We start from the raw sequence: 24,258 nt of genomic DNA, 5'->3' as shown, positions 1-24,258 counted from the left end.
GGTCCCTCAAAAAAGGGAGGAACATCTATCAGTTGAAAGAGGGGAACTGTGGAGACCTCCAAACCCCCATTAGTTGCCAACTACAGAACCCAGCCTCCGGTGTCTAAGTGTCTGTCATCCCTTCTAATTCTGAGAGTTCTTTCCTGCCACAGAGGAAATGGTTCAGAAAAGAAAAAGCCAGTGGGAAGCTAATTCTTTGTAGGAGCAGAAGTTGATACAATGCATATTAATACAGACTCAGAGAATATGTGCTGGGGCCTGACTCAAAGAATCCAAAGCTGGGTGGAGAATTCTGAAGGAAGGCAATAGCTGAGTCAGCCTTGACAAGAAACCCAAGGAAAATGCCAGAAGGGAAGACAATGAACCGGTTTAGCAAGAAGTTGGGAAGATTTTGCGGATGTGATTTTGCTTTTATTCACAAAACTCGGTCAAGTTCCAGTAAATAATCAGCTTGTGAGCAGGTTAAAGGGCAGTGGAGGTGGCCTCTGGGTTTGTACCTGTGCAGGTTTTCAAGGTGTGCAAGTCTTTTCCTTGACTGCCTTCATCTCTGTCCAAATAAAAATGAAAGTCCCCTTTCAATCCCCTTTTGTAGTGAAAGTACAATTCCTTTCATTATCCTTTGCTTTTCTTTCATTGTGCTTGGACCAGTTAGGATGCTTTGAACAGAACAATCAGGATGTTCCTAGAAAAGTTAGGTTGCAGTGAACAGAACACCTGACTAAATGTAACTTCAATAACAGCATTTTATGAGTCTCATGTAATAAGAGGTTTACAAACAATACTAGGGTTGGTGCAGTGGCTCAATTGTGTGGTTGGGATGAGGGACAGGTGCCTTGTGCCCCTTCCTGAAGTTTCCTTCCATTTGAAGGAAGCTTAATCACTGTAACTCCTGCTCTCTTTCTTCCCCTTTATTCTCTCTGTCCCTGGCGGGGAAAAGTGGCTTATCTGTTTGGTAAATTTGGTCAAGCTCCTCTTGGGACGGAACGTACCACACACAGCCCTTGGTCTCTGCTGCTCTGGGTGTGAGCTCTAACTTGGTGCTAAGTCTGCCTAACCTGGGGGCTCAGACCCAACTGGTTCTTGCATTAAGTTACATCCTCATAGTTAGCATTTATCAGCAACCAAGGTGATATTTTCCCCTTCATCTCTGCCTCCATTATCCGATTTCTCAATTTGTTCAGAACTCAGAATGGGAAAAAGGGAGCTATTCATTGGGTTCAAACAGATGCTATCAAGAACCAAGCTATGTTCAGTCTGCCTGCTCTGCCATCATCAGTCTGTCAACAATGTGTCCCCTTGGTGTCACAAGATGACTGCCACAGCTGCAAATATCACATCACCACATGACTGCATCCCAAGCAAGAAGGATGGAGAAAGGGGCAAAAGGGATTTTCTCTTGAAAATATTTCTTAGAAGCCCCCAGTAGACTCTCCCTTACAACCTATTGGTCAGAACTCGGTCACATGTCCACTCCAGACCAATGACTGGCAGAGAGAAATGGAAGTATCATGACAGTTTAGTTCAATTCAACTAAATGATGTTGAGTCACTCAGAACCGGGGATATGGCCTCTCAAACAAAGCAGGGCTCTGTTAGCAAAAGAAAGAAGGGAGCGATGATCTCAAAAGGCAGCTACTAGTGTTTGTTGCATTAACTATTCACAATTTATGGTTGACTATTTGTCGGTTTGACAATTCATTAATGATCTGACTATCCTTTCCAGCCTAAGTCCCAGGAGGCAGGATGGGCGGCTGTGTTGTTCAGTGCTGTGTCCTCAGCACCTGTTATAGTGCCTTCCACAAAGTCGGGGCTCAATAAATATTCATGAGAACGTATGAATAATTACATGCTCAGAATTGCTGGGCACTGTAGTGAATACCAAGCGAAATGTCAGACACACTCCTTGTTTCAAAAGACTTTATGGTACAGATGAGGCAAGACTAATATATTTAAATCCTTTTCTATCAACATGAGACAAGGTGTCTCCCTTCCTTCTTCCAAATAATACTTATCAGGTGTCTACTACTTGCAGACACAATGACAGGTGCTGGGGATGTAAGCAAGACCCGATGGTGAGGGTGAGTGAGGGAGATGAATGAAGAAACCACCATAATAAAGACAAGTAGGGTGGCTGGGGGAGCATAGGAGAGGAAGTTCTGTATTTCTTCTTTGCCCCCAAATCCACAGGTTCCAGCCCAGGGCCTCGTACCTCATAAACACTCAAATAATAGTGGCTATTGATTGTTGCAGGGGAAAAAATACACACACACACACACACACACACACACACACACACACACACACACAAACTTATCAAACATTTAGGGCAGGCATTGTTGATCCACTTTGCAGATCAGGAAATTGAGACCCGGAAACACTAAATGACCTTCCGCAAATAACAAGGGACATAACCAGGAGGAGATCCCGGCTCTGCTCATGGCTTACTCCTTGTTTCTGCTCCTCCCTGCTTTCCTGGTGAGGTGACCAGGTGACATCAGATTCTTAGTCTTGGGAGTTGTTCTGTGTCTGGCGTCCTCGTTTGACCCATGAACGTCTAGACCCATCTTCTCACATGAAGTTCAGAAAGCAGCAGTCACTTCCCTCCTGTCGTTTCAGCTATAGCAGCCCAGCACGCGCAGACGGAGACAGCCAGTGCTGGGAGACCAAGGTCTAAACGTGTAAGATTTATTTTTCTCCTTTTCTTTTAATGACAGTATGTCTTTTGTATTTAAGCACTAGTTATAATTAGTCACTTCCTAGAAAGTGTGCAAACATCACAGCACAGCTGGGAGCCTGCATAATTTAACCACGATTGCTCATTTAACTTCACAATCTGGGATTGTGTGGGTTTTACAAAAGATACCTCCAACCCTGGAAGGTGGGGAGGAAAGTCCTTTATCTTCTTATCAGAATCTTTCTCCTAGTGCTCTGCACAAGCCTTTGTATGGATTTATAAGATTTCACATGAAAATGCTAACGATCAAAATATTTAAATACTATTATTACACTAAGCTTTCAAAGAGGCTTGGTTTGCCAATTCCCAGCTATAATTTTTATACTTTAACGGGTATGAATAAACTGTTCTCTAACTTGGGTATACAGGAAATAGCATTTTTTAATTTCCTTTAAATCACCTTCATTATGACACTAGACCCTTATTCCCCTGGGATGTGGAAAATTTAATCTCAGACTTTATTGGAACGTCTTCAAGTTCCAAGGCTTTAACAGGACCTGGGAGACTGAAGTGGTCGGACGTCCTTACTGTCCAAGCTCGTGGGGGAGAGGGGACCTTGAGGTCCAGAAGTCCCTGTTTCTGGGCCAGTCATGGGGTTTGGGGGTTTTTTCCTGATGGGGCCAGGGTTTCCCTGCCTCAGGCACACCGAACAGTCATCCTCTCTGAAGCTCTTCCATCTTCTAGACTAGGCCACAGAACAGTGCGTGGGGCTCCGTGCATGGAGGATCCACGTCAGTACTCCCCTCCCTGGCTGGGCAAGTCATCCTCTTTCCAGAGTCTCTCTATCCTCCCTTCTCAAAGTCTCTCTGTCCTCCTTGGCGTCTTCTCTTCAAGTGGCTGCGGCTTCAATAAAAGATTGGAAAAGCTCTCAGCTCCAGTTGCTTCGGCTCTTCCACCCCGTAAGCAAGCACGCAAGTCCACCTGGCTCCCTGCTGTAACTGCAAGGAGGGAAAGGTTTAGGAAGAACAAACACAAATTCATCTCTTGCTATATGATCCTGCCACATTAGGTAATCCTCACCAACCAGTAGTTTTTTTTCTCAGCCTAGAGAGATTAATTTACTAAGAATACCCTATATATTTATTCAAGCAATATTAGCATCTCATGTGCAGTGCAGTGTGCTGTCTACTGCAGGCACAGCCATGTAATGCAGTGCATTATTGTTCCCAATTCTTCACCCATCCCTGTACCTGTGCCCTTTGCAACTGTCCCTACTAGAGGCGGAGTATGTTGCTCCCCATGTTACTGAGGTCAGGCTTGGCCATGTGGCTCACTTTAGCCCATGGGGTGTGGACAGAAGTGACTGTGTGCCAATTCCAAGACTTGGCCTTGAGAGACTTTGTTTGCTTTCAATGCCTCTTGCACTTCTGTCAGTGCCATGAGAAAAACACGCCAGTGGTTCTAAAGAATAAGAAGTAGTGTCAGCTTGGAGTTAAGTTCAGTGGAGACCAGCCTAAATGTATCAAACTGCAGCCAACCTGTGGCTATATGAGTGAGAATAAATAATTGTTGTAAGTTACCATGTTAGGGCATTGTTTATTATGCAGCATTAGCTGACTGATACAAGTGGTGAATGAAAAAGACATGATCTCTGCCCTCATGGAATTTATAGTCTAGAGGGAGAGGCAGACATTAAACCAATTATTACACAAGCAATTTTAAAAATTATAATTGTCATGAGTGTCATGAAGGAAGTACACTAGAATACATAGTGCTGAAAGAGTGTGTAACAGGAACATCTAGCCAAGTCTTTTTTTTTTTCCCCCCAGGTGGAACGTAGTTCTAGAAAGAGTAACACTGAGGTTTCCTATCTGTAGCTAACTAATTATACTGTCAAATTCCTTCAGATAGTTGACATTGTTGCATTTGTACGAACGTTTTAAGCTATCTTAACCCTAAGAAGGAGAACAACTAAAATACACGAATAGATACTGATGATGTGTACATGTCTATGGCGGAGCTCTGGAGCATTCAGGTAGTATGAGATTTGATGTGGTCTCTAGCTACTGGGGTTGGGGGAAGCAATATGCAAATTTAACAATATGAAGTGGTATACTATTAGTCTCAGAGTGTCCCAGGTAAACCTTGATGGACAGGTGAGCTACACATCACTTGTGGCCTGCTTCTTTTCTTTCCCTTTTCTATCCTAGGAGAAAGCAGTGTGTGTGCCCAAAGATTTGGGAGTTGAGAGCCTTTTTAGGCAAAATCCCATGGGGATATGCCAATAACATATTCTGCAGATGCAAGTGGTCTTATGGGAGTGGGTACTTCAAATTCATTAATGCCCACAGTACAAGATGGAATAGGAGATGCAAATAGAGCCAAGTGGGGCAGTGAATAAAAGTGGATGTCAGTGCCAGACCAGCCTAGGTTTGAGGTGCCACTTAGTAGTATATGATCTTAGGGAAGTGCTGTAACTTCTCTGAGTCTCATTTTCCTCCTCTGGGAAATGGGAATGACGACTATGGCTGAGGCTGCTAGAGTTTACCAGTATCTGCTTCTGCTCCTTCCTGGGCACACAGCCTGACTGTACTTGATTGAGTTCTGATCCCTAGAATGTAAGTGGAGGTGATGTGAGCTCTTCCAGGACTGGTTGATATAACTCTCCCATGTGCTGTCCTCATTCTCTTTCTTTCCCCATCTTGCAGCTGAATAGAGAGGATCCTGATACCCTAAAGGAGGGTCCAGCCACAACGTGGAAGGATCCTGGGTCCCTAAATGACTGCATAGAGCAGAGCTTCCCCTCTTAACCCAAATGACCTAACCCTTGTGAGGTGAGCAAGATATAAATTTTCATCGTGTTCAACTGCTGGAATTTTAGGGGTTGTCTTGTTATAACCATAAACTTATCCTGATTAATCCAGTCATGTACTTTGCATGATTGTTGTGAGAAAGCTTGTGAAATGCCTAGCTTAGGTGTTCAATACATGGTCCCCTTGTTACTGTTAAGATTATTAATAAGTCCTATAAGAATGGTGCCAAACAAAGATCTGGGGCTTCAGGGGAACATGGTGGTTTCCTGTCTGGCCCTCAGTTCCTTGAGTGTGGGCCCTGCCAAGCCACTGAGATTATACGAAGTTTAAGAAGCTGGGAGACTGGGCCTCGGAGTTTTCTGCTACCTGCCCAGAGGCCAGCAGAGTGATTGCTCAGTGCAGGAGACAGAGGAAATGAGAACAGCCTCGGAAATCGATGTACTCAGAAAAAAGCAATGCCACTGTCTCCAGAGGGTTCCCATTCTCAGAAAGCTCTTCCCTCTTTTCCCAGATGATGATTGATGCCGGAAATGGGGAGCCTAGACATGGCAAAGCCACAAAGTGCCTTCTGAATCAACCCCAGAACCAGCCTTAAATGCATTGTAGGATGCTGTAATTCTTGGAGAGCCAGCCATCTTTGACTGAGTATAAGTCTGGTGTCTGGTAAGTCAATTAACTAGCATTTTTCACTTAAACAGAATACAATATTCTCCAATCCCACACTTCCAACTTGCAGCCCAACTTTAAAAAATTGAGCTAGTTGCCAATTTTTAAAAACTGGAAGACTTCACATAAACATTTATATTTCTAGCATCGCTCTAAAAATCAAATGACCTGGTAATGCTGGGCCCACATTTCCAACTGGCAGCAGTTGGCTACCGCTGAGTAGAAGCTGCCTCCATGAGATATGGCAGACATCGTAGCATTGGCCACTGTACTTACCCAACCCTGTTTTACCATTTACACTACTTTCTTGGCCTTGATAGTCTCCCGAGTTTGCAACCCCTAGATTAACTTACGATAAACATGACTTCGGTATATGGTATAATTGTTGGCAATTATGACTTATGGTTATCATCTTTAGGCCAATGGTATTTTAAATACACTCATTTATTTGTTCAAGAAATGCTAATTGGGCAGTTGTTATGTGCAATGCACAGTGCTGCATATTGCAGTGTTACAAAGATGCATTGTATTCTCAAGAAGTCCTAGTCCAATATGAGAGATATAATACGTACAAAAACTATACTAAAAGCTACAAAAGTATCCATTTCTAGGGATGGAGAAGGGAAAGATTGCTTTCTTCTGAAAAGATAAAATAAGCCTTATGGAGGAGGAAGTATTTATGCTGGGCTTTGAAGATTTGGTTTGAGTTAGGTGTGTAGAAATTGCAGGGATGGACTGCTAGGAAGGGGGAACTGCATGAACAAAGGCACAGAGGTATTCAAGTACTCAGTATGCACAAGGAATAAAGAATAGTTAAGTTTGATGGGACATAGGACTCATGAATGAACGTGGTGGCAAATAAACTGGAAAGCTGGATGAGACCAGAGCATGAAGGTCTTTGAGATAATCTAGAGAATTCAAACGATTTCTGTGGACAATGGGGAGCCACTGAGAGGTTTTGAGCAGGAGAAAGCCAGGCTCAGAACTGTGATTCAGAGAGAAGAGTTCAGAAATGATATAGAATGTAGATTAGTAAAGAAAGCGACCGGAGATTATTGCAACTTCCTAAAAAAAAAAAAAAAAGTATCAAAACCAAGGTCATAGACATCCAAACAAGACAATGGAAGTGAGAGATATTAAGGATGTAAAGTCTCTGGGCTTTTATAAACAGTTGGTTGTTGGGGACCAAGAAACAACTAGAATCGAATGCTTCTGAGAAGTGAAGGCAAACATGGAGAGTTAGGAAGAAGTGGGACATGTAGGCAACTCTCTGAAGAAGTGTTGCAGGAAAGGAAGGAGGGCGAGCATGGCCCGGTGGAGAGATGGTTTTGTAATAGGGGTGCTTAAGCACGTTTGGATTCAGGGAGAGGCAGGGCTTTAAGAGGCAAGAGGGAGGAATCAATGAGGCAGGGCCTTGGAGGAAGCAGGAGGTGGGATCAGAGAACAGGAGGAGGAACAATCCTCAGATGCTGTCTGGCTGGTGAGAGTGACCCTTATCCAGATCAGCCACTGTTGGTCTCAGGACCATGTCTAACAGGTAGGACACATTGACCATTTACTTCTGCTGAGTGGAGTGCTGCTGGTTGATGCCTCCTTGTGCTGTTGTGGATGATGCCAGCCTGGGAGGCCATCTCTGGGGCGCTGGTAACACCAGCCTGACAGTTTCTTAGCTTCTGGCTATCCTTTTCAATCCATCACCTGAAAAGTGATTTCCAACCAAAGCACGTCATGCCCCATGGAACATGTTATGTTCTCTGGTTCTTCCCTACAACAGATGCAACCTACTAACCACAGCAGACTGTCAACACAAGGCTCTATAAAAGTTCTTATATATCCTCCCCAGGCCATGCTTTCCAGGCTGCTTCTATTTCCTTTTTGCTTTTATTCTCTGTTCTCCATATATGAATATGTTGGTGATTACAACTAAAAGCTGCAGAGAGAGTGTTTAACACCTACGAAGTGTTTTCTCATTTGATTCTTCTAACAACCTATGTGGTGGGTATAATCATTAAACCCATCCTACAGATAAGGAAACTGAGGCTCAGAGAAGTGAAATATTTTGTGCAATCATTGACAGGTAATAAATTGCAGAGCTGGGATTTGAATACAAGATACAAGTTTCCAGAGTTTGTGTTAGAAGGAACTAAACCATCCAGACACTCCATCTGAATGATTGATTTTGAGGTTTCAGGAGTTTAGATATAAGCAGCTTCAGTTTGAAGTGTATGTCAGTTATCTATTTCCACTATAATGCTGTGTAGCAAATAACCAGAAAACCTCAATGACATGTGACAATAAACATTTATTAGCTAACAAGTCTGCACGGTCAGACTGTTCTGGGCTGGGTTGATCTTGGCTGGGCTCACTCACGTGCCTGTGATCAGTTGTGTTTTGGCTAATCAGTTCTGCTAAGCTCACTTCCAGGTATGGGAACTGGCTGGCTGTTGGCTGATCTAGGATGGCCTTGAGATGACTGGGTCCCAGCTCTGATCCATGTCTTTCTCCTTCCAGCTAGCCCAGATATGGTTTATGATGACAGAGGAAGTAGAAACATGAAAGTGCTTTTCCAAGTCTCTGCTTGCATCACATTTGCTAACAGTTCTTTCAAGGTAAGTCATACGTCCAGCCCAGATTTCAGGTAAATCTTTATTGAGAATTGGAAAGTCACATGAAAAAGCACATGGATATAGAGAGGGGTGAAGAATTGAGGTTATTAATTCAATCAGCCTACCATGAGATGAATGTCCAAATTGAGACTTTCACATTTCTACAGATTTACTATAACATCAAAATACAGCTAGAAAGCAATGCATTTCAAGTTCAGTGGCTTCCTGTGGCACTGAGTAAAAGCCGGCTCCTTCCCATGACTACAAGGCCCTCCATTAGCTGGCTGACAACCTCTGCAAACTCAGCTCTGACCACTCTCTTCATCTCTCCCTGTGCTCCAGCCATACTGGCCTCCTTAGCTCTTCAAACAGGCCCAAATTTCCTGTCTCAGGGCTTGGCACGTGGCTGTTCCCTTTACCTTGGAACCTTCCCCACCCCCACTCCTCACCCTTTGTTTGCCGCCTCCTCTGCATCCTTTAGGACTAGGCTTAAATGTCATCTCCTCAGAGGGGCCTCCCTGCAACTCCTGAACCAAAGTTTTAGTCTCTATCTCAGCCTCCTATTTGGACTCCTACTTAATCCTCATCACCCTTTGCAGTAACATGTTTTATTTGTATGCCCGTCTTTTTGTCTGTCTTCCCCACTGGACCACAAGGCCTAGGACGACAGGAACCACTTCTGTCACGTTCACCATTGTATCCTTGCACCCAGCACAGCTCTTGATACATAGCAGACCCTCATCACACACTGGAATGAATGAATGAGTGAAGATCTTGAATAGAGTGTTTTCTTTCTGATAAACTCCTAAAAATAGAGACCAAGCTGTCTGGACTGGGAATTCAAGGTCCTGCATCCTCAGAGACACCCCCATGACCTTAGACAGAATTTCTAGATGCTTGGCTTATCAGGGAGAGCAACAACACAGAATGTCTCTCCTCTTGTGTGGTAGGGGTAGGTGGTAGGGGTAGAGCAGGACCAGAGGAGCCATCCCAAACCCTTGGCCATGAGCAGGGGGGAGAGCCATGGAATCTGTGATGGGGGAGGGTAAGTACCACAGAGCACTAGAGATGGATTCAGGGAATTGGAGCTCTAGCCCTGCTCTGCCCCTGTCCTGCCATGTGTCCTTGGGAAAGTCCCTTGGAACCTGTGTGCCTCAGTTTCCTCATCTGTGAAAAGGGAATAAGAATCTCCAGCTTGCAGGATAGATGCGAGGGTGAAATGCTCATGGCATAGGCACCTCTCTCCAAGGATCAAGTTCAGGGCCAGTTCAATGAGGATCAGGTCTCCATTATTTCTTCTTCCCCGCAAAGGTTCAGGGTGTTTCCCTTCCTTTTCATACCTTCTCTGGAGCACTCATCACTCTGGATCTATTTCCTAGCGGCCCAGGGTTGCCAGACACTCTCATGTCAGACCAGGGAGCTGCACCTACTGCAGACAATTGAAGTCATTTCTGAGCAAGTGTAGGATGTTACTCAGCACCATCCCTAAGCCCGTGGACAGACTGGGGAAATGGTAGGAACATCGGCAAACAAGGTCCTTAAAGTTGGCCTGCTGATCCCTCCATGTCCAACAACTGGGTGTGGGGAAGAGAGTTAAACATATTGAGCACCCACTGGTGGCCCGACCCTCTGCTACACACATTCACACACATTTCCTAGTGCAAGTCTCACACTAATCCTATTAGTATCATCCCCATTTTACAGATCAAGAAGCTGAGGCTCGGGGACATCAGGTGTCTTTAGTCACTGCCCAACTTTTATACAAATGACCTGCTGAAAATGTGTTAAGTTAAATGTCATAAGAGGTGAAGGAGGGGAGGCTTCCTCCCAGTTGCAGAAACACAGTGGAATTTCTAGTCATGCATCATCTTTGATGATATGGGTCCCTTACTTTGTACGTGTTCTTTCATCTTATTCTTTTCCTTCACCAATGGATATGGTCGGTCAGCTTACGTCAGTAAGCGTCAACATGAGGCTGAAAATCCACTGATTTGTCTGCTCCATGTTCTCCCTCTGGGTTCTTAATATTGTGTTACATTTCTGAGAGCCATGTTTCTTAGTACTAATACCAATGTTATCAATTTTCTATTTTCCACTCATTTTTGTAGAACAATGAGGGCAAAATGAAATAAAGTAGCTAACGTTCATTAAGCGCCTTACTGTTCTGTGCACTACCCGTAAAAAATGTGTGTGCGTTCACAGTCACGTGTGCTGCATGATCAAGTATTTTCCTGAAAAGAGAGAAATTCTGGTTTGATTAGACTTGGCTGAGAACCCAGTCCTCCACTAAGAAATTGACATGTCTGATGCTTTAAGGAATTTTCCGCAGACAGGGCAATGCCTTGCTACATTTTAAGCCTGTTTCTCCCTGCCACCCACTTGCTTCCAGTGCCAGGCTCTGTAGGACACTTTCCTGGCACTGTGTCATCTTTAGCCCTACACCTTCAGGTTACGATGATGGGCGGGTGCCACAGTGGGTCATAGGAGTGCTCTGGAAGCCATTCCCACACTAGGTGGCAGGCAATAGCCTAACCACACACATATAAGACTGTGAACCGCAAAGATATACCCCTGGAACCAAATTAAATCGTTCCTCTTAGGCCAGACCCCCAAAATGCCCGTGACCATTTCAATGCCTCCTGCATGAGGGGAAGTAGGAGGAAAAGGAGGTATTGTTAAAATATATTTCTTATGCAAATCAAATATATCTATATCTGTATATATCTCCCTCTGCAATTGCTAGAGACCCACCTAGGGCCTTAGAAGAAGCCTGTACAAGTGCCCTGATGTAGCTGAAGCTTCAATAGCTTCATAGTAATCTTCCTGTGCTGTCACAACTGAACTGAAGTCATCTGGACTCTGTATGTCACCAGGAATGGGCATGGTTGTAGCAGGTGGTAGAAGCAATGGGAGAGCTAATAAGAGAAGCAAGTGAGTGATGACGTAGTGCAGAGGTCAGCAGACTATATGGCCCACAAACCAAGTCAGGCCCACTGCCTGTTTCTGCAAATAAAGTTTTATTGGAACACAGCTACACTCATTGTCATGGCAAGCTTTGCACTGCAATGGCAGAGTGGAATCATTGTACCAGAGACTTGTCCGTGAAGCTGAAAATATTGACTATCTGGCCTTTTATATTAAAAGTTTGGGGAAAATTAAGAAGGTCTTGAAATAGAAGAAAATGAGGCAAGAAGAAACTAGCGCTAGATTCAAATTATTGAGATTTGATTCTGGCTCCATCATTTCATAACTATGTGACTTTGGGCAAGTTATTCAACTTTTATGAACCTCAATTTCCTAATCTGTAAAAGGGGATAACAGTTCTCCTAAGGAAGCAGGAGGTGGGATCAGAGAACGGGAGGAGGAACAACCCTCACAAACTTTCTATGAGGATTAAGTGAAACCCTGTGTGTAAAGTCCTAGTACATTGCCTGACATAAACCCGGGGCTCAATACATGTCATTGGCTATTATTAGCTGACAGCCACCAAGATACCAGTTTTTATTGTTGGTCCAGGTAGAGGATTTTATGTGTGCCATGAAGGCCTATGGTTCAATGCCAGTGCTTTTTCCCTTGCGAAGTTCTCATTGCTGCATTCCTGTTGTCTCTCCACCAATTCATGGCTCCATGTCACAACCAAAGTCTAGATCATTTTCCTCTTCTTTAGGACCCTCACCATTTTCCCAGAGGCAAGTGAATTCTGCAACTCATTCATTCATTCACCTCATCTTAGAAGAATGGCTGGATTTTCCAAGGAAACGTCAGCTGTGCAGACCCAATTGTTCTGCAGTTACCACCTTGCCTTTCCTTTCTTTTCTTATCCCAGACCGATCTTCTTCATCTAATGCATAACAGAGAATGGGGTTGGCAGATGAAACCTTTTCAGAAATAAATCTGTATCAGTTAAAACACTTTGGGTTACAAATAAAAGAAAGCCCAACTAAATTTGGCTTACGGAATAAGAACATTTATTAGTTTGTTAGCTCTTAAAACCCTAAATGCAGAGATAGGGTACTTCCAGAGTTGGAAACTCAGGTAGCTCAGAAACATCAACAAGCATGTGTTCCTTCCGTTGTGTTGGCTCATTCTCTTGGGCTGGCTCCCCTCATGGTCCCAGGATAGCTGCCCTAGCTCCAGTCATCACATGTTGATGGCAACATCAAGAGCAGAGGCAGATTGCCATGAAGCTAATGAAACTTAAGCTTCAGTGTCCCTCACTTTCATAGGACCCTTCAAGGCTTAGCAATGTACTCAAATGACCATATGCTTTTGTGAAATTTTCAAAAATAAAAAGTATATGTATTCTTTTACATAAAGAAGGTGTTTCAAATTATGTAAGCTTTATGCTCCACAAAATCTGGACCTATCCCTAGTGCTAAGACAGAAAAAAAATTGTCCTACCCTGAATCCCTTTTCTAAGAACAAAGACAAGCTTCCTGGAAGCTGCTCCTCCCACCCAACTTCGCTTTGCATTGCATTGGCCAAAATTGTATCACATGCCTACACTTTAATTGTTACTTGGTGTGTTGGTTCAGGTTCTCTAAGAAGCACATGCTGAGACAGGATTAAACAAGCTAGAAATTTATTAGGGGAAATGCCTGTGAAAGAAAATGGGGAGGGAGCTGGAGTCTGGGAGAGCCATCAGATAGAAATGTAGGTCTGACCCTGAGTGAAGAGGGGAGAGAAGCAAGGAAGGTTGGGTGAAAGCATCTTACCCTGCAGCGCAGCCTAAGGAAAGTTTGGCAAAACCTTTGGGGAGCACTCAAGGTGAAGTGACCTGCTGGAGAGTCCTGTGTCTCCCAGGAACAAGCCTGCCTTAATATCCCTGCCACATACTGTCATTGGCTGGGAGCAGCCCATGGGAAGCATGAGTCATGACCAAATCAATGATGGCTTTTCAAGCACAGCAGGTGGGCCGATGTCCAGTTATGCTCCCTGCATTAGAGGATCTAAGAGATGCATTCTCATGGCCACCACAGTTACCAAGGAGAACAAGAACCCACAGCTGTCAAAGACCAATAAAGAGTCATCCCTGGGGCAGAGAAGGGCCCGGTCTGCACAGGGACTTGGCCATTCAGAGCAGAGAGGATAAAGGTGAGGATTCCCCTTAGTGGAAGGAAGAGAGGAGAGGTGATGGGGAGGCAACAAGAGTGTCTGCCCAGAGAGATCAGACTTGTGGTTGCCAAGGGGGAGGGGGTCAGGAGAGGGATGGACTGGGAGTTTGGGGTTGGTAGGTGCAAATTAGTACATTTAGAATGGATAAACAACAAGGTGCTACTGTATAGCACAGAGAAGTGTATCCGATCTCCTGGGATAAATCATAATGGAAAAGAATATTAAAAAAAGAATGTCTATACGTGTATAACTGAATCACTTTGCTGTACAGCAGAGATTGCCACAACATTGTAAATCAACTAGACTTGAATTTAAAAAAAAAAAAAAAAAGAGTGTCTGCCAACCTCTTCCCCCGACTCCACCACTCAACAAATCTCTGGTACCAATAGATGGCCATTGAGTACATCTGCCTCAGCCAGACCCAATCAGATATGACTGCCAATTATCAGGAGACTTTCCTGACCCCAGGGCCAGCTTAATATGTGCAGTAGAAGGGGGAAAATATCTCTTCTTTTTGGCTATCCAAATCTCAATATTTGTTATGCACCCCTTCTATCATGAAGTCAACAAAAAGCCTTGGTCCCAGGTCTTCTCTGCAGATCACCTGCGTCTGGGGCTGGGCTGCTTTTGTTTTTGATTTTTGTAGGGGGTGTGAGCCTTGTTGTCCTGTGTCTATTCTAATTTGGCTGATTGCATGTTGCCTATTTAAAATCTCCCCCACTCTTTCAATTAGATAAGGACTTCTTCATATTCTGCTTGACAAGTCAGGTTGCAAAGCACTTGGGGTCCTCCCCTTTGGAGGGGAGGTGGGTATCATTAATTGTGCATGAGGTGTGGTGGGTTGAATAAATCATTTGAGTAATGTTGTCATACTCTTGTCGGTAATTTGGAAAGCAAGGAAACATTTTATGTGGCACAAACCTGGATTATTGCAGTTGTCTCCTAACTGGTCTCCAGGCTTTCACTCTTACCCCCCACTCTCTATTTTCTATTCTCTACTCAACACCCAGAGCGATCCTGGTAAGATGCAATTCAGATCATGTCACTCCTATGCTCCTACCAATCGCTAACCGGTTACTTCTAGTAAAAGCCAAGGTCCTTATACTGATCTACAAGGCCCTGCATTAGATCAGCAAACTATGACCCTCCAGCCAAATCCAGCTGCCTGCTGCCTGCTTTCGTAAATAAAGTTTGGGAACGTGGCCACGCCCATTTGTTTACTTAGTGTCTACGGCTGCTTTCTTGTAGAGTTGAGCTGTTGCAGCAAAGACCATGTGGGCTGCAAAGACTAAAATCAAACGGCCCTTTACAGCAAAGGCTTGCCAACCCCTGCCCTATACGATTGCCTCATCCATACTCCCCACGGTCACCTCTCAGACCCCTGTCCTCCTACCCTGCTCACTTTGCTCCATCCACGCACTCGGGTCTATGCTGGTCCCCTAACTTAGGACACATCTTTCCACCTCAGCCTTGAAAGGCTGGTCCACATCTCTGGGGATATCCTTCCCCTCAGTATCCTCATGACTTGCTCCCTAACTGCCTGCAGGTCTTGATTCAATGAGTCTCCTCACCAAAGACTTTCCCGGTCACCCCATTTAAATTGCAACCCTCCCTCTCCCAACAGCCTCCATCCTCCTTTCATGGTTTACTTTCCTCCTTAGAGCTGCGCACTAACGTAATAACATATTTCACTGCTTGTCTTGTTTATACCCTTGACCCCAAAAGTAAGCTCCTTGAAGACAAGTATTTTTGTCTTTTTTGCTCTGCTCTATCCCCAGGGCTTAGAATAGTGCCTGGCACATAGGAGGCACTCATTAAATGTTTGTCAGATGGATAAACATAACATCAAAGGCTCATAATTCTGCTGCCCAACAGAAGACCCAAACAATAGTGGCTTATTCAGTGATATCATATGACATTTGTCTTGCTCTGTCTGACTTACTTCACTCAGTATGACAATCTCTAGGTCCATCCATGTCGCTGCAAATGGCATTATTTCATTCTTTTTTATGGCTGAGTAATGTTCCAATATATATCTTTAATATAGTGGCTTATTCAGGTCGTAGGGCGGCTTCGCCATCAGGACCCCTTGGCCCCTCCTCCACCTCCCCTCCCTGCCATCTTTGGTGGGTGGCTTTCTTTTCCCTATGGTGTCCTCTTGAACACAGGATGTTCACTCCACTCAGGCCTCCCCTTCATGCTCCAGGCTGGTTAAAGTAGGAGGTGACAGGGAGGAGGAGGTGACACTTACATCAGGAAAGAAATCCTTCCCAGAAATGCCTAGCACGCTCCTGCTGACATCTCTTAGGCCAGAACCAAGTCCCACAGCCACCCTCAGCTGCAGGAGAGGTTAGGAAATGTGGTCTTACAGCAGGACACATGACAATCCTAAAGAACATATCAAGTTTCTAGGAGTAAGGAGAAAAGAGAAATGGATATTGGAGAGGTGACTTATAGCATTTGCCTCATCTGCCTTTTGATTTTTTTTTTCTCAGCTGGGAGAAGTATAGAGGGTGGGACTTGGGAGAACTTCCAGGACTTTGGAAGTTCTGATTGCTGATTTTATAAGAGTTCAGCCCAAACTTTCCCTGTAGTGTAGTCTCCTAGCTTGCTGAACGTCCCTTGTCATCCTACTTCTTGTGAGCTTTATGTCACGCTCGCCAGTAAGCATGTCCTCAGCAGTGTGTGTCCCATGAGGTAGATGCTCAAGAACTATTTCTACATGAGTTAATAAATGAAGTGAAATGTGTATACACCCTGAGGAGTGTATACACACACACAGGTACATATATGTGGGTGTCTGAATGCCTATATTTCATTTATTGCATGTTTCCTATATGCCGTCACATATATTCAATTCTGCCAACCATCCTGGGAAACCAATAATAGCATCTCCATCTTTGTGGTGAGGTGTCTCTGTTCCAAGGCTCAGTAACCATAAGGAACGTGTACAGCAGCACACAGCTAATAAATGTTAGAGGCAAGACTCAAACCCTAAGTCACTGAATCTAAAGCTTATGTGCCCCTGATCACATTCATTCAGTGAATCATTCAACAAATATATACTCACTGCTTCCTGTGCGCCAGGTACTGTTGTAATAATCATATTTCCTGTGTCAAGAAAATATTGCTCAAATCAAAAGACAAATTTTGGCAAGTAAAGTGCAGTACGAAGAGATTAAAATATACATGCCGTATCTCTTTTTTTTTTTTTTCTTCGGTACGCGGGCCTTTCACTGTTGTGGCCTCTCCCATTGCAGAGCACAGGCTCCGGACGCGCAGGCTCAGCGGCCATGGCTCACGGGCCCAGCCGCTCCGCGGCATGTGGGATCTTCCCGGACCGGGGCACGAACCTGTGTCCCCTGCATCGGCAGGCGGACTCTCAACCACTGCGCCACCAGGGAAGCCCCCTATCTCTTTTTTATCTGTGTGTTTCTTCTGCACATTTCTAGGTAAAGAACCCACCCATGTGCCTTCAGGGTCACATGACTTATTTTAAATTTCTTAATTAGTTTCATTTAATTCTCAACTTGTATGCATATTATTTGTTTAAAGAGATTGTAGGTTACTTGAGATGAGGTGTGTCTTATTCATTACTGAGTTCCAATTTTAAACTTGCCTGAAGTTAAGACAATGATAGGCACTCTGGGCTCAATAGACTCCTATTGCATGAAACAGAACTAACTAGTATTAGGCATGGTTTGGGGCTGCAAGCCATGGAAACCTGTCCTGAGTGATTTATGCAGGAAAGGGATTTATTGGAAGGATATAGCTTGCAGGAAGGAAGCAGGAAGGAAGCGAGTGTAGGTAGAAAAAATACAGCCAATATCATGGCTGGTTAAGCTACCACCACTGGCAGCACCACTGCTGGACACTCAATCTACCATTTGCTGGACACTGAATGCTGATGTTCACTGCTGGACTACTGTATCAGTGAGATTATGCTGCAGTGACAAACAGCCCCAACATCTCAATGACTTAGATGACAGAGGTTCATTTCTCACTCCCATTATATGTCTACAATCATGGGCCCAGGCCAGCGGACGCCTCACGCTTCCATGATCTCAGAAACTGGACGCCTCACGCTTCCATGATCTCAGAAACTGGAAAAGAGAAAGTCATGAAGCCAATTGCAGCTAGCCAACCTAACAGCTCTTAAAGCTTCTTTCTGATGTAGCACATGCTACTTTCCCTCACATCTAACTGACCAAAGCAAGGGAGGCCTAATCTTTTACAGGATGAGAAAATACAATTCTACTAAGCACCCAGATTGAGAATTTTTATATTTGTCATCAGCTTTGATGACTCTGACAGTTCCAATACCACTTCTACCATGAACACTTGCTCACTAGCTTTGCACTTTATGTGACTCATTTAGAATTCAAAATCCTGGTGGGAGCATCCCACCAGCCAAGGTAAGGTCATGTTCAGTGCTCCATCAAGAAGGCACATGAGGGAGGGCACATGCTAGTCAGTCAGAAGGCTGCAACATGACAGAATCCTTCCCCATCTTTTTTGGTTGGAATCTGTACTGCTGATCAATTAAGCCTGCTTCTTCTAGGATGATGCATTCTCAGAGGGACTCCTCAAATATGAGCTAAATCTGAGCTCTTCAAGGAGGCAGTGCTACATACTCAAAACATATATTTTTAAAAGGAATAAATTTAAAAATGAATCGTCTTATATATTCTTATGCCTTAGGACCTAGCACTCAATACATATTAGTTTTGCATGTTTCCTGAAGTGTTTTTCTAAGTTAAAAGCTATTACTGGAAAAAAGTTAGGAGGTCAAATAAGTGTGGAAAATGCTGGGTTCTTTCAGTCATTCTTTGTGGTAGGCAGCCTCTAAGCTGGTCAGTGACCCCCATCTACCAATAATTACACCCTGTGTAAGCCTCTCCCCTGGGGTGTAGTTTGGATTTATTGACACATCTAACAAACAGAATATGACTGAAGTGGTGGATGTCAATTCTGATGTTAGGTTATAAAAAGACTGTGGCTTCTGTCCTGGGTATCTTGATCTTTTGCTCAGAGAGCAGCCAGCTGTCATGTTGTGAGCTGCCCACATGCAAAAAACTGAAGCCTCCAGCCAATAGCCAGTTAGGACCTGCAGGCTTTCAACAGCTGTAACTAATCTTGAAAGTGGGTCCTCCCCAAACGAGGGTTGAGATGACTGCAGCCCAGCCAACACATTGATTGCAGCCTGGGAGACCCTGAGCTAAGGACCCATCTAAACTGTGCCTGGGTTCCTGATGCACAACTGTGAGCTAATAACTGTTTGTTGTTTTAAACCACTAAGTTTTGGGGGTAATTCTTTATCAGCAACAGATAAAGAATTCAATAAATATCTAACAGCAGTATGTGAAGCTCTTGTGACACATTAATGGGCACAACAGACCTGACTTATGCCCTTATGGAGTTTAAATTAATTTAAATGTGTTTCTATGCTGCGAGAATAGACAGAGCCTTTAATATGCAAGTGTACACCATCAGTCTCTAAGAGGGGGAGGATGGGTCTCTTACTTTTAAACTCCTTTTTTTTTTGCTCTGCATTTCATAGGGCTAATGTTTTATGGAATACACACTGGAAAATTCTCTTATTAGCTAAATGAGTAAATGAATTAAAGTTGTAATTTTAAAGGTTTAAGCTCCCCTGCAAAAATTTCAGAGTATGCCACCCTTTGTTCATTATAGACTTAATAGCTATTCTTCTTTTCCTGGACCCCATGCACATTTTCACTAATTTACTTAAGCAAACATTGACCGATTATCTACTGCAGGCACCGAATAGTTACTTGGGCGATGGGGCTGCTGTATTTCTCCTGAAGTGTATTTGGAAATGCACTAATTGTTTCGTTTTGTGAGTAATGGTTTCAGCCACAATATTTGGACAAAGAGCCAAGGAGAGAAAGAATGGGATTGGTTAATGTTAAAATCAAAGCTTTGCTGAAAACTGTAATGTGTATTGAAGCAAAGCATTGTGCTCAAGGAGAGAAGACATAATCGGTATTGAAACAGTGCCTGAAACACTTCATCGGACTGTATTTAAAATGTTTGAGGAACTCTTGGAACAAATAAAGCCCTGAAAAGTTCTTTCAAATTGAAATGAATTCTTGGCATGCTTTCCCCTCAATGACCACCGCTCTCCACACAATAGCCTGCTTCAGAGAAGCCTGTGGAAGCAGGGCTTTTGTCTTAATTGTCAAACATGTGTCAAGTGTTTCATATTTTAGGTGAAAAGCAGGAGAGAAAAAAGGTACCTCATTTATGAAACAGATTGAAATGGCAATCCTATTTTGTCTTTGGTGCACCGCTCCTTGGGATTGCACGTGATATTTCCAGATTTAATGAAGTAAGAGATGTCCCGGGACCAACCCCTCAGCAAACTGTGTCCCATTTCTATCCCTGGTAGGCATGAGGCAATGCCGGTGTTGGCAAAGACACAGAGAAATGGGATGGGTTGAAGATTTAAAAGTAAAATGTGAAGATGTAAGATAGGATAATATTTATCCTCTTGGGAGGAAGGCAGACTTTTCTAACTTACCAACATTAAATGAAAGAATTGACAGTTTTGGGCTTCCCTGGTGGCGCAGTGGTTGAGAGTCTGCCTGCCGATGCAGGGGACACGGGTTCGTGCCCTGGTCCGGGAAGATCCCACATGCTGCCGAGCAGTTGGGCCCGTGAGCCATGGCCGCTGAGCCTGCGCGTCCGGAGCCTGTGCTCGGCAACGGGAGAGGCCACAGCAGTGAGAGGCCCGCGTACCGCAAAAAAAAAAAAAAAAAAAAAAAAAAGAATTGACAGTTTTAACAGTGAGAAAATTAAAATCTTATGCTAAACAAACAAATAAATAAATACAAATGGCAAGCCATGGAGCATTACCTGCAGTGTATATGACAGAGAGAGTATTTTTATTCTGTAAGTAGTTCCTAAAAGTCATTAGGAAAAAGACAAACATCTTAGGATGCTCCCTCCCCACTCCAAAAAGAGAAATGACATAAACAGGGAATTCTTATGGGCAAAGATATAAAAGACAAACAAGTGAAAAAATTCATCTTCTGGGATGATTAAGTAAATGTTAGACTCTATATTGACAGGTAAGAGCATAAGGCAAATAGTGGCACAGTCTTTGGATTCAGGCTGCCTGGGTTGCTGCCTCAGTCTCCTCATTGATATCATACAATTGTAATAGTGCCTGGCACACCAGGAGTGGTATATAAATGCTAGTTATTATTTCTCGTATTAAATAGATAAATACAAAAATGATAATAGCCAGTGGTATCAAAGGAGTGAGACAGGCACTCTTGTACACTGCTGGGGAGTATAAATTGGTACAATCTTCTTGGAGGGCAATTTGGCACTGTGCATTAAGCTCTTAGAATGCTACATTGCCTTGTGCCAAACTCCATGGTAGGCATTTTCCCCAAGGAAATGAGAGGTCAAATATATAAAGAAAAAGCTGCTGTAAAGACTTTTCTTCTGATCTGGATATAATCGTGCAATGCTGGAAAGAACTTAAAGGTCTAACAATAGATTCATTGAACAAATTACTGGACATCCATTAGGTAGAATTCTACGTAGTCATCAAATGACATAAAGACCCACTAAAAGGGCATTTGGGGAATAATTGAAATATGACTTAGATGATGTTATTTTATCAGTGCCATTTCTTGAGTGTGATAATGGTCCTACAGCTCTTTGTAGGAAAATGTAGGATACATGCTGAAATGCCATGATGTTTACAGCTTACTTTCAAATGGTTCAGGAAAAAAAGAACATAACAAACCATACACACACACACACACACACACACACACATCATATATATATCCATAAATATCTCACAGAGAGAGAAAGCAATGGTGAATCTGGATGAAGGGTAGATAGGATGTTTATTTTATCTATCGACATTCCTGTCTGTTTGAAATTTTTCAAAATAAAAAGTTGGAAAAATGTACGAAAACATTTAAGGACAGGAAGAAATGATATATTTTAAGGAAAAATGTAGTTTACAAAACAGTATATGCAATATGATCTCAATTTTTTTGTTGAAAGATTAGGATTAGCTGGTATTTATTGGAGCCTTCCCACATGCCAGACACTGTGTTAAGTGTGCGTTGTCTCACGTAGCTAAAACCCTATGAAGTTCTGAGACATTATGATTTTCCCTACATAAAAGATTAACAGATAGAAATTCAGAGATTAAAATCTTACTAAAGGGGATTCCCTGGCGGTCCAGTGGTTAAGACTTGGTGCTTTCACTGCTGTGGGCCAGGTTCAATCCCTGATTGGGGAACTAAGATCCTGCAAGCTGTGCTGCATGGCCAAAAAAAAATAAAAAATAAAAAATAAAAACTTACTAAAATCACATGGCCAGCCACTTGTACTCAAACGTGGGTCTTTATGACCTCAAGTCCACACTCTCTTTTTTTTAATTGAATGAACGATTCTTTAAATTTTATAGTGCTTTACAATTTTCAAAAGTTTCACACACATGATTTCATATAATCCCATAACAACCCTTTTGTTCCCCCTACCCCTATCTTGCCCCTCTCCCCTTCCCTTTCCCCACTGGTAACCACTAGTTTGTTTTCTATATCTGTGAGTCTGCTTCTTTTCTGTTTTATTCACTAGTTTGTTGTATTGTTTAGATTCCACATATAAGTGATATCATACAGTATTTGTCTCTCTGTGTCTGGCTTATTTCGCTCAAGTCCACACTCTTAACTACCACGCTATTGCACAAGGAGCAGGAGGCTGCTGTAGCTGCTGACCGTGATATTGATTATGGCTAATAATTATTGCTAAGGGCTGTAATGGAGATACATAGTCAATGTTTTAAAGAAGCAAAAGCAAAGGGAGAGGCTAGTTCTATCGGGCAGGAGGACAGGAGGAGTGTAGTACTTACTACAGTGGTACCATTTGGGATGGGCTTTGAAGAATCCATAGGAGTACAATAGGGGGAACAGCATGAGTAAAGACACTGTATTTAAGAAAACCAGAATCAGTTTGTAGGGAGTGTAGGGGCAGTTAACCAGGGAAGATGGCAACTTATAAGACTGGACAGGGACCAGCATTCCTCCCTTCTGATGGTGAGGGGAAGTGCTTATGAAAAATGACCCAGGCAGCAGAGTAGTCCAGATGGGAAAGTGAGACTGTCACTGGGGAGACCAAGCAAGGGGCTTTTGGGAACCATCCCAATAGGAGGTGATGAACAATTCTACCAGAGTAAGAACAGTGGGAATGAAGAGGGGACAGAATCGAAGCTTCCTCCTCTGAAAGTTTGCAGTATTACTCGGGGACATGCCATAATAGATACATGTCTTGAAATATCATCTTATCTTCCTGAGTTGGTCCTTTGCTTGTTTGTGCTCATATCCATCTAGTTTGTATCACAGGAACTACCTTTCCCGGACTCCCTCACCCTCCAACTTCTTGGTGGGTTTGGCCAGCGGGAGACACTGGCAGAAGATGTGGGGCAGAAGGAGGGGTGAGCCTGGGGCTTTTCTGTTCCTCTCTGTCTGCTACAGGTCGTGTTCCTGGCAGCAGCTGTGTCTCATCCATGAGCCCAGATCCTGCTGGGCAGCCCCTCCCAACATGGAGCTAGCTCTCCTGCTTGGTCTCCACTGTAGCTCTAGATCCTGACAGATGGCTTGGCTTCTGGGCTCTGGTAACACCATCTTCTCTCTGTCCTTCCAGCCCTGAGCATGGCAGAAGCTTCTTGCTGATGCTACTTTCCCCCTTGTCTCCTTCCTGTCCCATTTAGCTCCTCAGCTCTCCCATCCTCTCTGGAACTGATTCCTTGCATTAGATTCCTTCAGATTGAAACACCTAGAGTATTTCTGTTTCCTGGCTAGACTCCCCACCCAGAGCAGAATTTCCTAATGGACAGGTACTGTATCTCTCCATTTTTATAATTCTACAAGGAGAAAGATAGAATTACTCAAGAAATATTTGATTGATACCTGGCCTTGGATCCCAACAGTAAGGATCCCAACAGTAATCCTCATTGGCTCACTTGTGTGGGATCTGAAAAGAGAAGACATGAAAGAAATGAGTTCTAATTCCTTCTTCCAGGTGCTTAGCTTGGATTATGGTGTAGTTTCCACCCATTCATTGATTCATCCAATCAACAAACATGTATTGAGTGCCTAGCAAGTACTAGGCACTTTCCTAGCTGCTGGGGATATAGCAATGATCCTTTCCTTGAGGAGTTTACATTTTAGTAGAGGACTTTAATGCACCAATAAGCCACTGGGGAGAAGGGGCTGGCTCATTTTTTCTAGTCACTGCCTGGAGATCCCCCATCAGATAATTTGGTTAGGAGATGGAGACTTTCAGGTAGAAAATAAAAATAACAGTAATATCATTTGGGGGGCAGATTCTGT

At 43.6% G+C, this 24,258-nt stretch overlaps 2 long non-coding RNA genes across 2 annotated transcripts in view; one reads left to right on the top strand and one right to left on the bottom strand.

Moving 5' to 3' along the window:
• Window positions 1–2,283: 2,283 nt before the first annotated feature.
• LOC117314176 (uncharacterized) overlaps window positions 2,284–24,258 on the bottom strand; it is a 30,075-nt gene continuing 8,100 nt past the window's right edge. Inside the window, exons 2-5 of the long non-coding RNA XR_004528840.2 lie at window positions 23,836–23,899; window positions 16,944–16,984; window positions 12,482–12,599; window positions 2,284–3,671 (exon numbers count right to left, since the gene is read on the bottom strand). This is a non-coding gene — a long non-coding RNA (uncharacterized lncRNA). The remainder of the gene's footprint in view (window positions 3,672–12,481; window positions 12,600–16,943; window positions 16,985–23,835; window positions 23,900–24,258) is intronic.
• On the top strand, window positions 5,350–8,841 carry LOC141275827 (uncharacterized). Its single transcript, XR_012324209.1, has 3 exons — window positions 5,350–5,507; window positions 5,998–6,149; window positions 8,664–8,841. It is a non-coding gene; the product is annotated as an uncharacterized lncRNA (long non-coding RNA).

The sequence above is a fragment of the Tursiops truncatus genome, chromosome 11, assembly GCF_011762595.2.
Source record: "Tursiops truncatus isolate mTurTru1 chromosome 11, mTurTru1.mat.Y, whole genome shotgun sequence".
NCBI lineage: Eukaryota > Metazoa > Chordata > Mammalia > Artiodactyla > Delphinidae > Tursiops > Tursiops truncatus.
The sequence above is the reverse complement of the archived record's forward strand: the minus strand, read 5'-3'. Positions and strand labels throughout refer to the sequence as shown.